At 42.4% G+C, this 15,744-nt stretch overlaps 2 protein-coding genes across 2 annotated transcripts in view; one reads left to right on the top strand and one right to left on the bottom strand.

The window, feature by feature from the left end:
• The window catches only part of IFT20 (intraflagellar transport 20), a 99,777-nt gene extending 95,142 nt beyond the window's left edge, over positions 1-4,635 (bottom strand). Inside the window, exon 1 of the mRNA XM_085649946.1 lies at positions 4,533-4,635. The gene's annotated coding sequence lies outside the window, so the exon portion shown is untranslated. The remainder of the gene's footprint in view (positions 1-4,532) is intronic.
• Positions 4,636-4,652: 17 nt separating this feature from the next.
• Positions 4,653-15,744, top strand: part of TNFAIP1 (TNF alpha induced protein 1) — a 96,284-nt gene continuing 85,192 nt past the window's right edge. The window contains exon 1 of the mRNA XM_085649945.1: positions 4,653-4,885. The gene's annotated coding sequence lies outside the window, so the exon portion shown is untranslated. The remainder of the gene's footprint in view (positions 4,886-15,744) is intronic.

A 15,744-nucleotide genomic window follows, 5' to 3' on the forward strand; every position in this document is an offset into this window, starting at 1 on the left:
GTGGGGCTCTCTGGCTAATTTGGAGATGACAGCAAAAACTGTTAATTATTAATTCAATATACATTAAAAATAACTAACTATTACCTGACGCCCAAACTATTCTTGTAGCTTTGGGGGCCTGATACAGTCCGAACTGTCACACTTGTAGGAGTGTGATGGTTAGTAGTGTGTTCTTACTATCATTGGCAGCGCTGCGGGGGCAATGTGAGGTGCAAGCTGTAGTGGTGTCCTGACGAGAGCCCTGGCCCTTTTTTGTTTTTTTACAAATTACGCAAACCAAAAGCCTAATACTCGAGGACAAGTAAGCTGATGCGAAGCTGCAACCAAGGTCAGCAGTTTAAATCTGAGCGTTTATGCATACATGCCAACAGACCCAATTCAGGCGGGAGACTCCAGATCTTTGTAGCCGAAACAGCTTTATTTGAAGAGTCTCCAAACAGAAACTGCTTCTGCTGCCACATAAAATAATGGGCAATATTCATTCCTCCCATTTCCTTTTCAAAATCTCCCACTTCCCAGTTAGAGAATGTTGGCATGTATCCTTATTCTACATCAAACCATGGGAACCACGCAACCCTCAGCCGTACATCTGTTATGGTGATGCTCTCGGAATCCATCTTAAAAGGCAGATTCGCCAATAGCCCACTGCAGACGAGCAGGCTCTGCTCTTTAGGGCCATCCAGACCTCACTGAGGTGATCATCTTGTCACATCAGCCTGATATCCCTTTCTTTGAAGAATCTAAAGCCATCAGCAGCTGGAAGCCCAGGGATACTATCAGTACAGATTCCATCAAGACTACTGACCCTTCTGTAGTGGTACATTTGTTGTAGGAAGAGAGAGCTGTCAATAGCAGGCACGCCCATCAACAGTTATTAATAGGATGCTAAAATTAAATACTGCTGAATTCTTATATGGTTCCACCCATCAGACTTAGGTGGGAGGCTGGCATGTAATTTGCAGGTAATACTGATTATGTTCAATAGCATGCAGCTGCCTTCAGGGATGTATGATGGTACATCGCAAACGCTTACTGTTTTGATTACCCTAGTGTTTAAAAAATAAATTGTTATCTTTTTATTTTCAGCACCTGGTAAAGCCTGACAACCTGAAACATTACCAAATTTTGGGGCAATTTTTCGGCAAAGAACAAGAGGCTCCAACTTCCTTTGCTGCTCTTTCACCCCGGCTACGACCCAGCAAACACCAGTGTTAAAGGTAAGGAAACTGATGCTATATTTTTTTACATGGGAGTTAGGGCTACGTATGTGGTCACTCTCAAGGCTTTCAAGCAGTGTCTGTTTCAGTGCCTCCAGCAACCACTACGGCACAGAGAGGCAGCAGGCAGTAAGGCTGTATTTGTAGCAGTCATGTTGTGCAAAGGGGAGCTGTTGGAGATTTATTGTGATACTGCACAAGATATATGTATTTATACTGAAATATGAAATTATTGCACCGCACCTTATACGTTGTACTTTGATTATTGACAGGTTTCTTTAATAAATATTGGTAAAGCCAGCATCGGCATCATGAATACAGTACAAGAGCTGATTACAAGGTCATTCCAGGCATGGCCACTTGAAGAGAAACTACATTTAAAGCAATTAGGACCTCATCAGCCTGACATAAACCTACAGAAAACTTCCCAGGACAGAGGAAAAATGTCCAAACGTACATTCTCAAACGCCTGGTTCACTAAAGCTGATTGGCTTACAGGGTGCCCTTTAAGAAATTCTCTGTTCTGCTTCCCCTGCTTGCTGTTTGGTGGTGAGTTTTCTTGGACAAATCAAGGAATAACAGACTTGAAGCATTTGTAGGAAAAAATAAAGAAGCATGCATACACAAGAAAGGATATGGAAAACCTGACGAGACTGGGAATGTTGGGGGAAGACGCACCGATTGAGCAGCAGATAAACGATGCATACCGCAAAACAATACAGAAACACAATGAAGCCGTTGATAGGAACAGACAGATTCTATCCAAAATAATTGATTGCATTCGTTTCTGTGGTGATTTCGAACTGGCATTGCGAGGCCATGATGAATCAGAAAGTTCCTCAAAACCTGGGATCTTCAGAGGCCTAGTGGATTTAATGCCAAGCATAGACAAGGAATTGGAAACACATTTAGCAAGTGCTACAGTGTTTAAGGGCACCTCTAAAACGATACAAAATGAACTCCTTGAGTGCATGCTCGAAATTATGAGAAGCCATATTGTGCAAGAGTTGCACAACACGGACTTTGTGGCTATTCAGGCTGATGACACCACTGATGTGGCCACTAAAACACAGTCCGTATTAGTGTTTCGGTACATTGACAATGAGAGAGAAGTTGTGGAGAGGTTCTATGGTTTCACACATTTAAGAGACTCTAGTGCAGAAACCATTACTGCAGCTATACTGTGTATACTGAACTTAATTTTTCCAGAGCTGCCTCAAATACAAAAACTTATCGCACAAAGCTATGATGGTGCGTCCGTAATGAGTGGAACTTACTGGAGTACAGAAAAGAATTTGAGATGTGTACCCTAATGCTCATTATGTGCACTGTTACGCCCACCAACTTAATCTTATAATGCAACAGGCAGTATCAAAGATCACAGAGGCACGAATTTTCTTTCAGGATGTAGGAGGCATGGCAGCATTCTTCTCACGTTCCCCCAAAAGAACGGAAGCACTTCATGAGATTGTGGACAAAATCGTTCCAAGGGGATCCTCAACTCGTTGGAACTTTAACATCCGTACAGTCAACCTAATCTATGAACATAGGGAGGACCTTGAGAAATGTTTTGCCGCCATAGAAGCCAATAATGAGTTTGATTACAAAAGTCAGACTGAAGCCCGTGGCTTTGCTAGAACACTACAAGACAGAGAGTTTCAGTTCTTACTGTTTTTATTTCATGATATAATGGTTGCTGTCGACCTGTTATACCATCAGTTACAAGCATGAGAGATAGATACTGTCAAAGTGCAAGTATGTACCGCTATGTTTGTACAAAGGAAAAGCAAAGTGAGAGATGGGGTTGACAATTTAGACAGCAAACTGACCGACCATTCTACTTTTTCAAACCGCAGGAAAAACAGCACCACTCTGGTCCGAATTGCAAAGGAGATATGTGACATTGTAATTGTGCAGGCACAAGAACGTTTTTCTTTCACTAAACATTTGGTGAGTACCACATTATTGCAAACTGAAGAGTTTGCAAAATATGATGAATCCTTCCCGGAGCGTGCTCTGAATGAGGCTGTGGAAGCTTATCCAATGCTCAAAAAAGAGCAGCTGAGAACTGAGCTGACTGTACTGTACGCAATGCCTGTGTACCTGGAAGGCCACAAGTGCCTTTACTTTGCTGGCTTTAATACATAAACTTCATATGGAGAAGTCACTTACAGAGACAGAGACTTTACTCAAAATTGTCATAACCACTCCTATGACAACATCCGAGTCTGAACGATGTTTTTCAGCCTTAAAGAGGATTAAGACATAAACCCCCTTTATGGTGGTTCGGGCTCGCTCGCAACGGTGCAGTATAACAATCATTTTATGCCCCACCACTTTCAAATGTCACCAGCTGCCCCTGCCATACAATCATAGAGTTAAGGCCTCTGAAATTATGCAATCAATTGTGTCTTCACCCTACCCGAGGTCACGCCACTCTAGTGTGCTTCTTGATGTCCTTACTTACGTCACCCTTGATTGTTGCCTTACTGATGCCTTCCCTGGCTCATTTCCCTAAACCTGCTTTTAACCACACTCATCTGTTCGTTGTCCTTGCAATACTTCATTCATGGTGCCCACACTCCTCCTTTCTAAAGCCATTGTACTTGCTCCCCCCTCCCCCCAAAAAGCACAGCATCTGTGATTCTTCTTCTCTGTCATAGTACATTTGCTAGGTCTCTTCCCCTGCTCAGTTAGTTGCCATCCTAACTTGCTTCGCTTACCTGCTTCTTGCCACCCCGAACTGTTATCCTAACCTGCTTAGTGGCACCCTCGATTGGATTGATCTTGTCTTTGCACTATCTTTTCCCTAATCCCATCATCCTTATTTATCGCGAACGTACCTGAGGCATAACATATAAAATGTTAACATGTTTAACCCGTTTAGAACGAGTGCCTCTACAGCCCTCTGATTAGATCCACTTTTTCGAGCTGTTAAAAATGTGTGTAAAATGAGACCAGGGTAACTTACTGGCTAATACGGTACAGCATGCTTGCCAGCTCATTCCTATATGGGCTTGTCAAAATCTTTTCATTTATATTCATCCTCCATAGACTGAATGAGATCAAACCAACACCGCTCTCCAGTGAACTATTCTTTCTCAATTCACCCTCTTAGAGCTACCATTCTGACAGGTATGCTAGAACCCTCCGAATGACAACTCATACATGGGCGTTGTGCCTCATTTATGGGGACAACGTACACTTATAAACGCAGCAGTGGGGGTGGAGGGGTATCTGCCTGACACGTTAATAAGAAGGCTGTGCCCCCGCATCCTTCAGTTCTAGCTCTGCTTCCCCAGCCCCTCATCTCACCTGTTCCCGAGCCGGCTCCTCGACTCCCACTTCGGTCCAGCTCAGGCCGCTGCCACGGAGACAGCTTGTTTACTGACGTCACTTCCGAAGGCACAAGAACTGACTGACGTCCACGGAAACAAAAAAAAGAGAGAAAGGACTCTAAGAAGGCGGCATTGCGAGAAATATTCAAGTTTTTAGGTGTCGTGTCAGATGCACCTGTCCGCTCTCTATTTCCGCAATTCATAGTCCACTCTCTATAACTGTTTCCCCAGTCCGCTTTCCATGTCCATGGCGCTTGGAGCTGATGCTGAAGCGAGAAGCAGGAAATGAGCTCATGCGATCGGGATGAGAGTCTAGAGAAGGACCGACAGGTACTCCGCCCCCCTCCTAAGTTAGCTAGGACTCCCCCACCCTCCCCTGGGCCCTCACCGGACCGAGTCAGGCGTGAGGGGTTGTGTGAAGTGCAGTGAAGCGTAAACCTAAGCTCTATAACTGAATCTGGTCCCTCATCATAGTTGGCGGGTGCTCCCCGCCCATATGTTTAGGGTTCACCAAAGGTGGATGTGGCCATTCTCTGGGGGCGCCGCAGAGCGGAGTGGGTACAGTCTGTGTTAGGGTGTAATCACTTGTCAGGGCTCTAAGCGAGTGGCTCTCTGTCGGGAGTGGGCTCATCACATGTGAAACATACTCTATGCTGTGTGTGTGTGTGTGAGGTCCAGGGGTTAAGTAGGCAGTCTGGTCCTAGCCATAGTATAGGGGTGCTAGGTAGCCCTCGGGTGGGGCTCATCGAAGCTGAGAGGGTACTTCTCTTCTGCATGGTGTGCGAGTTTGAGGCGGAGCAGGCACACCAAGGCAGATCGATAGCTTAAGGAACTCTTATCCGTTGTATGAAGTAGAGTAGGTGACCTCCTCCCCCGCGCACCCCCTTTGTGTCATGGCGCAGCCCTCCACAGAGTTGCTTCATAGCTTCTTTTTTGCCTGGATGTGTTGACTTGTCAGACTGAGTAGGCTCCCTGCGCCATACTAGTAAGGGGGCTTCTCAGGCATAGCACTTCTGTGCAGCGGGATTTCCGATGCGAAAGTTGGGTGGTTCCCAATAGATGAATAGTAGCTCCCTTCTCGTGTATTGTGCGGGATTGTCCTCTCAAAATCAGCTTCCTGCACGAAGGTGTCTCTAACTAGAGCAGAGACGGATACACCCCTCCTGCCCTTGTACTGCACATTTCACACCAGGTGCAGTGTACAATTTGCAGTCTCCCTATTTGTCGCACTAGAGCACTGACCTTGAAAACAAGTAGAAACGCAATCATCACGGTGTCTCTCTCTTCCCCTCTTGTTTAGAGTTCTTAGTCCTTGGTGTGGGCACGTGCCTGTCTGGGTGTAGGTAGGAAGTGCCTGTGTTAGTTGCTTTGGTTGGGCAGTGCTTACTTCTGTATCTTGGCTTTACTAGTGTCTGGACTTTTTCTCCTGATTTTGGTTGTGTCTAGACCCGCACTCCTGATTTTCACAATTAATGGACTTGCTCTGTTGCTTTTGATGCAGCTCTTTACTTATCGGTGCAAACATGGAACATTGCTACTCCTGCACGCAGTTTGGATTTGTCTCCGTGTTTTTGGCCGGTTTACTTCTTACATTCATATAGTTGCCATGAAACTTCCTTTCATGGCAGTCTTTTAAACATAAGGACATAAGAACACGTTTCCAGACAAGTTGATGCAAACGCCTATTCCTTATTTGTGTAAACAGCAGAAATTGTAAGGATAATACTTACAATATTGTTTGCCAAACGCTTTTAAAGATTTGTAACAGATCTGTAATAACAACAGACATTTAAAACAGTTATAAAGTTATAAGCGGGCGAGTCATGTGCTATCTTGAATATAAGCTCCTTAAAGTTCTTTTGTCCAGTAATTCCTAAGCAGGGTCAGTGCCACAAGTGAAAACATTTTGACACTGAGAATCCAGGTTGTGTGACTTTGGGTTGGTTGGGAAAACTCTTGCAATTGATTGAATTGTGCAACTTGACCTGTTTACTTACAGTCTACTGTCATGCATTACAGAGGACATTGTGCATAGTTTGCTGTAGAGTTGCTTTTGGCAATTCAACACAGACGTAATGGTGAGCTGGTAAACCTAGTTTTACAACGATTTCTTTGCAAAATCTAAACGGGAATTATTAATTGTGTATCTCGTCTTTTGTTTGTGTGGTTTGGAAACCAGCTTGGTGGACCACCAGCAGACGTTTATTGGAGTTCCTGTAGTTGCTGCTGCTGAGTAAATCATCTGCAGACTATTACTAGGGTAGCCTGTTTACACCATGTATCTCACCTTGAAACAACCTTTCCCAAACTGCAGTGGGGGAACTCTTGCTCTCTACTAGAAAACACACACATCTGTCCCCACCCATCCAATGTGATTGCTGCTTCAATAGGAAACGCCTGCTGACAGCGCATGCACTGTCGCTGCAAGGGGTATTTTTAACAAATAGGGGCTTGGAGCCCACCCATTGCTTACTATTCATTGGCTTCATTGCCGGTCTTATTTGTTAGTTTCTAATTGGCCAGTGCTTTCTGATGTCACTTCCTGTTCTTTCCTTTGGAGCATGAACCAAGTACTGATTGATTTGGTTGGTTAGGTTCCTTCCGCTATCCATCTACTGCTTGTGCTGTGAATCAGGTAATTTTTTTAATTCTTTTTGTTTTCTTTATTCTTTCTCTGTTGCTTCTGGTTGCTATCCTGTCCCTGTTTGCTCCTCCTCATTGCTTACGCCCACCCACCTCTCAGCTTGTTTTTTGCCCTTCCTCTCGCCGTCCGTCATTCCAGCAGACACTAAAACATCTGTGCTTTGACGAACATGATTAAAGAAACTATGATAGAATTACACTTTACAGTTCCTGCTAGCAGAAGTGAGTTAAAACTGTAATGGAAATAGAGTGCTCGGTTCTAAAATAGCATGTATATTGACACAATATTTCAAATTTTAATCCAACACTGAGTTTTTTAATAACATAAAATAACACATAGACTTACTTTTTATATGCATGTTATCTTTTGCATAGTTTTAGTTTGGAAAATAAAAACTATCCTAATCATTTGTCTGTACAATCACAAATGCATTGTTTCTTTGTAGTACGCTCACTGAGCGACTTAGAATATATCCCTTTCCAATATGGCTTCCGGTGTAGTGTGAGCCATGTGTCGGTGTCACACAGGGCCTTAAGAGCTGTCTTCTCCATGTTAGTGGCTTGTCCCCAGTGGGTTCCATGTAGAACTGTCTGCAAGTCAGTTTCCCATTCTATGCTAGGGAACTGTGCTACAAGGTATGCCCTAACCACGTAAACAGACTGTTTTTTTTTTTTTTATGTCTCGCTTCGAGCAGCGCTTGCGCTATCTCTTCGATACATGCAGTATTCAGTATATGTGCATTAAGCTCCGCCTGTGTGTCCCCCCCCACCCCCATCTCTACAATTGCCTCCTCTCCCATTCCTTTGGAAATTATGGCTTTTGATTCATCATTAGGTTTAGTAGTCCCTCCTTAGTACCTCCTTGTCTCTCTTTGTAACCTCCCACGAGGACTGGCCCTCTTACTGTGGTGTTACTCAGTATGTTTTATTTACTGTCTGTGGGCACTATTTTCTTAAATGGCTTTCTCCTATCATACGCACGACATGCTTTACTTCAATCTGAAACTGCTTGTTTACAGTTTACTACTGACAGAGGCTCCCTCCCTCTCTTCGTCTCCCTTCTCTTCGTCTCCCTTCTCTTCGTCTCCCTTCTCTTCGTCTCCCTTCTCTTCGGCTGCCTCCTCCTCCCTCCTGCTTCATTAATCGATGCTGTCTGCTGCTAGTTTTACATTGACACCCCCCACCCAGCTCTCAGTAGAACCAACATCCCTCCGTCTTGCTACTTGTTTAAATTGCCCTGTAGAAATGCGAGTTGTAAACTGAGGGTTTAGTAATGCATGAGGGCAGAGAAAGATTAAACCTGGAAAAAGCACTTTTGTCAAACCTACAGTTAAATGTAGTTTTTCCCACAGCCACCTTTTCTGTATCAAAAAAAGATTTTGCAGCCAATCAAATGTTAAAAGCAATTTCCACAAAGGTGCAGTGTGGCACTTTTCAAAGAACAAGATTATTTATGAATTGCCCTCCCTCTTCCTATAGACAGTTTAGCAATGCATTAAAGTTACATAGTGTCCAAAATGCGCTGTCTCTGCGGACATAGGAGAAGGGAGGGAACTTTATAAGTAATCCTGTTAAAGCAACATTCAGCGTGCTTTCTGAACACGTTCACCCAACAGGATTTTTTTTCCTAAACATAAACGAACAGAAAGGATTGCTGTTTCGCTTTTTAAGTACAAATGAAAAGCCTTGTAAAAATGCATTCCATGTACCGGCATGAAATGCATTTTTACAAAGCTTTTTCAATTTTTCTTAAAAAGTGAAACAGCATCATCTTTCCTGTTAAGTGACAGATTATTTATTAATTGACCCCTCATGTCTGCAGAGAGAGTTTAGCAATGCATTAAAGACACATTGTGTCCAAAACGCAATGTCTCTGCGGACATAGGAGGAGGGCGGCACTTTATAAACAATCTTGTTATGCTTATATGTGCAGTAACAGCCCCTTGCATCTTTCATTATTTACTGTCACTTAATGCAGTTATCTGGCTTTAATGCAAAGAGATTGTTTTTCTTTAGGGTACATTTCAGTTACTGGAACACAAAGCTTTAGAGAATGCAAATGTCACTGCTCTGTGAGAGCCAGTCTTTTCTTAGTCTTAAGTAGAGTTTATTGCTAAGTGTTCACACTGCTACTTGCAAGATTTTTATGGGTGTTCCAGGAAGGAGACAACCCTGATAAGATAAGGATCAGCAATGTCTGTTTTTGTGAAACGTGCTGCTTTTCTGTTACTATAATATGATACAGCGTGGAATATTTGTCAAAATCATCCATTTCTTTTTCTTTTTTCTTTTTGTAACATTTACATGATAATCACAACACTTATATTTTTGACATCTTCAAAGGCCTTTTTTCTTTTCTTTAATATGGGATAGTGTCCTGCTTTTGTAAACCTGTTACTTTTGTAATCTCTTTATTTTCTAAAGCGTCTTCAATATGATTCAAAATCCAAGGGAACTCAAGGACTGTAAACAGGGCATATAAGATGTAACCAATACATCTGGGCTATTTGTAATAAACAAACAACCATAACCCACAGGTTTCTACAAAAGGACACCTCCTTTAAGGGCATAAAAAAATTCTGCTCACTCAGGAATTTTAAACAGGGCAGCTTTCTTTCTAGAAATTGTAGGAATATTATCACTGCTTCTCTGAAGCTTTTGGGTGATGTTTACACCGTTTTTAAAGCAAAGTTTTTTTATGTACTTAGTCAGCACTGCTGTAGATGGACAACAAGCATTCAGCGCCACATAAATCAACAGAATGCCACACAATTCCACAACACACAAATCAGAGCCACGCAATTCCACACCACACAACATAATTGCAATCTACGTGATACCACTCAACACCACATAATTCAACCCCACCTAATTGCATTCTACTTAATACCACATAAATACACTCCACACAAATCCACTCTATGCCACATAAATGCACTCCACACATGCCACATAATTACATTAAACATATTTTACCTCAACACCCCACTGTTCCATGCCACACTATTCAACGCCAAACAAATCCTTTCCACATAATTCAACACCAAACCACATTATGCCACTACACAGCACAATTCCACTACATATATTAAATTTAGAACACAGATTTCAACATCATATCACAAAATTCTATAGCACACCACATATTTAAACCATCTCCACTACATAACAATCCACAAAACAAAATGCCATTCCACACAATTCCAATACAGTCAAAAACACCAAATTACTATTCAAATAATACAACTTCACACCATGCCACATAATTCCACTACACCAATCCACGGCACACAGCAATGCCTCAACTAACAATTCCAATCCAACCCACACACTACACACCATATACATCCACTCCAGTCCATAACACATAGGTAAAATATTTACATATACAACATTAATACCTCAAACTTTCTATTTTTTAACACCCAAATACACAGATCTGGAGCTTAGCTCCTACCTATTCGTTCTTTTTCGTCACCAAAAACGTAACGCTAGCCACACAATTCCACGTCACATAATTCAACTTCACACATTTCCAATCCACACCACATAATTCAACACCAAACCACATTATTCAACAACACAATTACACTACAAGTCAACAACACAGTCACACAACACACCAAGTATATACAATCCACATTACACAAATCCAATCCACACCACACAATTCCACATCATACCACAGAATTCAACAGCGCACCACATTATTAAACTCCACTACATACCACTCCACAAAATAACATGTCGCATAATTACACTCCATAACACAGAATCCCTCTCCACATGATTCCAGTACACTAAATACCATATCATTACGATACACGTGGAGGAGTGTGACTCAATGGTTAGAGCGGCAGACCCTGAAGCAGAGTTCTGGCCAGGGACCAGGGTTCAATTCCTGCCTCGGCGGGGCTCGGGCTCAACTTCCTCGGACCTGTCTATTCTCGCCTCGGTGCCTATTCTAATCACAGGCCCCACGCTGCAACTCTGGGCAATAGCTTGCTTAGCCTCCACACTGGTCCCAACAGCGCTAAGGATGCCTGGCTTCACCCTGGGGGCGCCCAGGAGTGGACACTTCACAGGGAAAGCCAGGAGGGGTTCCACAGCGGTATGAGTATCAGCACCAGAAAACCGCAAAGGCGACACCGCAAGGTGGCCGTCTGGTGACAGTGCGCTCTATAAGTACCTTTACATTTACATTCCACAGTACACCATGCTGCATAATTCCACTACACAAATCCAGTCCACATCACACAATTCCATGCCACACAACTAACCAATCAAGTACAACCCACATAATTCCACTACACCCCATACATACACTCCGTAACACATAGTTAAGACCACATTGCCATTTATAATGCCAATAGCTGTATCTCAAACTAATGCATGAACAATTGCATTTTTTGTTTAAAAATATCCCCGCAGTAGCATAAGTAAGGGTGCCTTACCTTATATGGCTAATAGAGGTCCCTTTACAACTCCACAGACACCTAGTAACAGCCTTTGATACTGCACAGTTTTCTTGCTTCGTGGTTTTTCTTTTATTACTTATGATACTGCCGGGATATTTTTTAACAAAGTAAAATCTAACAAACATTATCATTTGCAACACGAATAGCTGAAACTTTCCGTAAGGTGAGACCTATTGCATCGCAAATGCTTATTCTCTACCTTGTTTTGCCTTGTATATACCTCTCCCGGAAGGTATGATACTCAACCTTTGCAGTGCACAAAAATGCTTGTTGGTGGTGTTTAGGTTATATTATTACATAATTCAATTGAACAGTAACGATGAACGCCTAAATCAACCCAAGCAGGGTTTGAACATGTGAACATTGCTTTCACGTGGCCCCATGTTAAATGTGACACAAGAGGTGAGGAGCAGTTTGAATTAAGAGATTTGCAGTTTTCGGTTCTCACCTTAAATATGGACTCGCGTACGTAGCCGTAATGGAGGGCCGTTTACTTAAAAAAGAAATGCGCACCTATTCCTCAACTATTAGTCTAGAGAGGTGTAGTGCATAATTAAGTATAATACTTGTTACGGGCAAATTCAATATAGATTTCTGCATAACTCCATGACCTATAATAAAAAAAAATATGACCTTGTGTAATGTAACTGGTTCTAGAAGCACTCCACTACCCCTGGACTGAGTTCACACCTTATAAAACGGCAAACATTCAAGAAAAATATTTTACCTACACAGAATGCCCATCTCTTTCTCCACGTTTACATCTTTTCCAGGGACATTTGGACTGTTTATATTACTTTCAAAGAAGACCCTGAATTACATCAATTTTGCGGTGAATATGGTTTGTTCCTATCATCTAGCTTGCCTACAGCACTGACCACAAGACTTGTGTCAGCAGTAACTTATGATTAGGCCGCGCCTGCCGACACCTCATGTGCTGTCACTGCAGGTGGTATATTGTTTACAATAAGGGTGTGGAAATGTTCCATTGCTTCCTATTCGTTGGCTTCTTTGTCACTCTTAGTTGCTGTCTCGTAATTAGTTAGTGCTTGCTGATGTTGTTTACTGTTCTTTTCTTTGGCGCATGGACCAATCACTAGTTGGTTTAGTTTGATTAGTGTCCATCTGCTGTCCATTCACTTGCATGTGCTGTAACTCGGGTACTATTTACTTTTATTCTCCCTGCGTTGCTGCCCTGTACTTGCATACACCTAGTCATCACTTGCCCACCTCCTGTTTTGTTTTTAGCCGTTCCTCCTACATCCAGTCCATTTTTTTTTTTTCTTTTTTTAAAAAGCCATTGGAACGATTAAAATTAATCAAGCATGCTTCCTCATAGCTTGAAAGGTTTTGTTTGTTCCTTCAGGTGCGGTGCTTTGGCTCGACTTCAAGCCTTAGAGTAAACAGGGTGGCAAGGAAATGCACGTCCTGTGAGTGTGAGAGGTGGACTAGACATGCACATTTTGTATAGCATTACAGTGGCCTGCAGTACATTTAACTTAATGCTTTAGCAGTGCAGAGGTCCTGCTTTGTTTGGAAGGATCTCTCTAATATTATTTTCATGTGCCAGGGCCTCTTATATTTGATGGCAGGAGATGGTCGTGTTTGATTTCAGTACACGTCTTGTCCAGATCATGGTGTTATTTAAGTATTCATTTGGTATATTACTTAATATATGTAGATAATTCTACTTCAGTCAGTCAAATCACTTTATTCGATGCTTAAACTTTTTTAACCTCATAAAAGTACAGAGATGCACAGTATATTTAAAAACCAGGATACAGCTTTCACAATAGAAAGTAGTAACAGTACTTTGATGACAAACATTAGAATTAAAAAACAGGGCTAAAATATATATTTCCTAATTCATAAAACGCCTAGTCTTCCATGAAAGAAGTAGATATGAGGCCTCAGTATAACATACTAATTCATTGGGTGGTTATTGTAAAAAGTACAAAGCTAGACGGAATTGAATAAAATGGTATTTACGCATTAGTGGCCAGATAAATCTTTTGCTGGACGCTTAATAGAATTCACAAAAGAATATAATATGCGGCAGGTCAGCTAGGAAATAAATGCCCATCGGATAGGGGAACTTAGAAGGAATATGGTGAAGACTTAATCATACTCAAATAAATTGATGGCGCAAATTAGTTATCAAGGATAGGTATCCTGGGGCGCCGTCTTGTTCGATAGGGCGATTTAGTTTAGAACGCTCCAAAGCCCTTTGATTAAAAAAAAAAAAAGTGTTTTTATTTCTTTTTTTGATACTGTAGTACAGTTTGAGGGAGATGTAAATAATTGACCTAAACCAAGAGAGGTGAGACTGTTTTAAATGTATAATAGCCATGGGTTTCTTAGGGCATGTTCAAACATGAGACAGTCTTCTATTAGTCTCTGCGTAAGGTTGACTGAAGTTCTTCTCCAGATGGAGTGCCACAACAATATAGGGGCCAACCTAATTGTGTTGTCTTTATACGGTACATCTAGCTCGACATGACATAAGAAGTTGGAGCAGCTAACTGGGAGGCCAACAAGTCTCTTCCAGAAGGCGTTTTCAATAGTCTGGAGAGAATGGGTGTTGGTATATCCCCAGATTCCTGCTCCGTAGGTTGCCACGGATATTGACTTAGCAGAGTAAACCTTTTTGATCATCTCAAGGGGCTTCGCACCCAGTTTCTTCATAAAGGAATTGAGTGCTATTATACTTGTCTCTAGTGCTGGTCCACTAGTTTTGATCATAGTAGACCAGGAAAGTTGTCTCTCGAAGGTTAACCCAAGATACGAGAAAGTATCTGTGTGGGCTACTTCACGATCTTCTATGTGTGGCTCTCCTCCCCCTACGACCGGTTATTAAGACAAGGGACTTCGCCTCCATTTTGTTTTTAAACCTAAACTGTTCATATAATTTACATATGTACACAGTAGTTGTTGTAGGGCTCAGCCAGTTCGGGCAATCAGGACAGCATCATCTGCGTATAGCAGAATTGCTCAGCAGGGGTGTTTCTACCTCATTCGTGTAGATGGAAAAAAGGAATGGGGCAAGAACACACCCCTGGTGCACTCCCCTCAGGATTGGGAACGACCTGGAGCACTCACACTGATTTCCATAGCGCACTGATGCTGATGCATAAGAGTAAAGGTCTCTAATAAAGGTGGTTATCGCGTCATCAATACCCATTTCTGCCATTATTTCCCAAAGGTGGCGGTGGGCTACGCAGTCGAATGCTGCTAAAAGGTCCATGAAAGCCAGGTACAGTTTCTCCTGCTTTACTTTGGTGTACTTGGCCATTAGTAGGGTCAGGTTGAGGCTTTGATCTTGAGTGCCACTCCCTTTTTTCGATCCCGTATTGTACCGGGCTCATTATGTTATTATCAGTGGCCCATTTCTCAAGTGTATTGAGTAGAACACGACCCATCAATTTGGCAGTGCTATCTAGCAGGGATATTGTCCGATAGTTTTTAGGCAGGGCTTTGTCTCTTTTCTTATAAATTGGCACGATAATAGACGTCCTCCATGATTTGGGTGGACCCACTTTGGCGATTACATTAAAAACATAGGTGAGCACCGGCCCCCACAAGTTAGGATGCTCCTGGAAGAAATCTACTGGGGTGCTGTCTGGACCAGGGGCTCTGTTGGTAGAGGATTGTGAGAGGGCCAATCTAATTTCCTGGAGGTTAAAAGACAGAAGCAAATTTATGGAGTGTTAATTTGACAATAGGTGGTTGACCTACCTGTCTGTATGAGAATTAAAAATAGAGGAGAAATGTGTAATCCAGTAATCCTCGTCCACATGGCACGCAATACCCGGATCCTCAGTAGATTTTAGAAATGAAGCGTTAATGACTCTCCAAAAACCCCTAGGGTTTTTTGAGAGGGCCGCTTGGTGACGTTTCTCCCAGGCATCTTCCTGGAGGGTATTAGTTCTTTGCTTCCTGGCCTCAGAATAACAATGCCGTAAGGTGCCGCATCCCTTGGGGTAGACCTAAGAGCTTGATGTAAATCTGAGAGGGCCTTCGTTCAGGACTGGTCAAACCATTTAAAACCCAAAATATTAGGGGTTCTTC

Source organism: Triturus cristatus, chromosome 3_2 (assembly GCF_964204655.1).
Source record: "Triturus cristatus chromosome 3_2, aTriCri1.1, whole genome shotgun sequence".
Taxonomy (NCBI): Eukaryota; Metazoa; Chordata; class Amphibia; order Caudata; family Salamandridae; genus Triturus; species Triturus cristatus.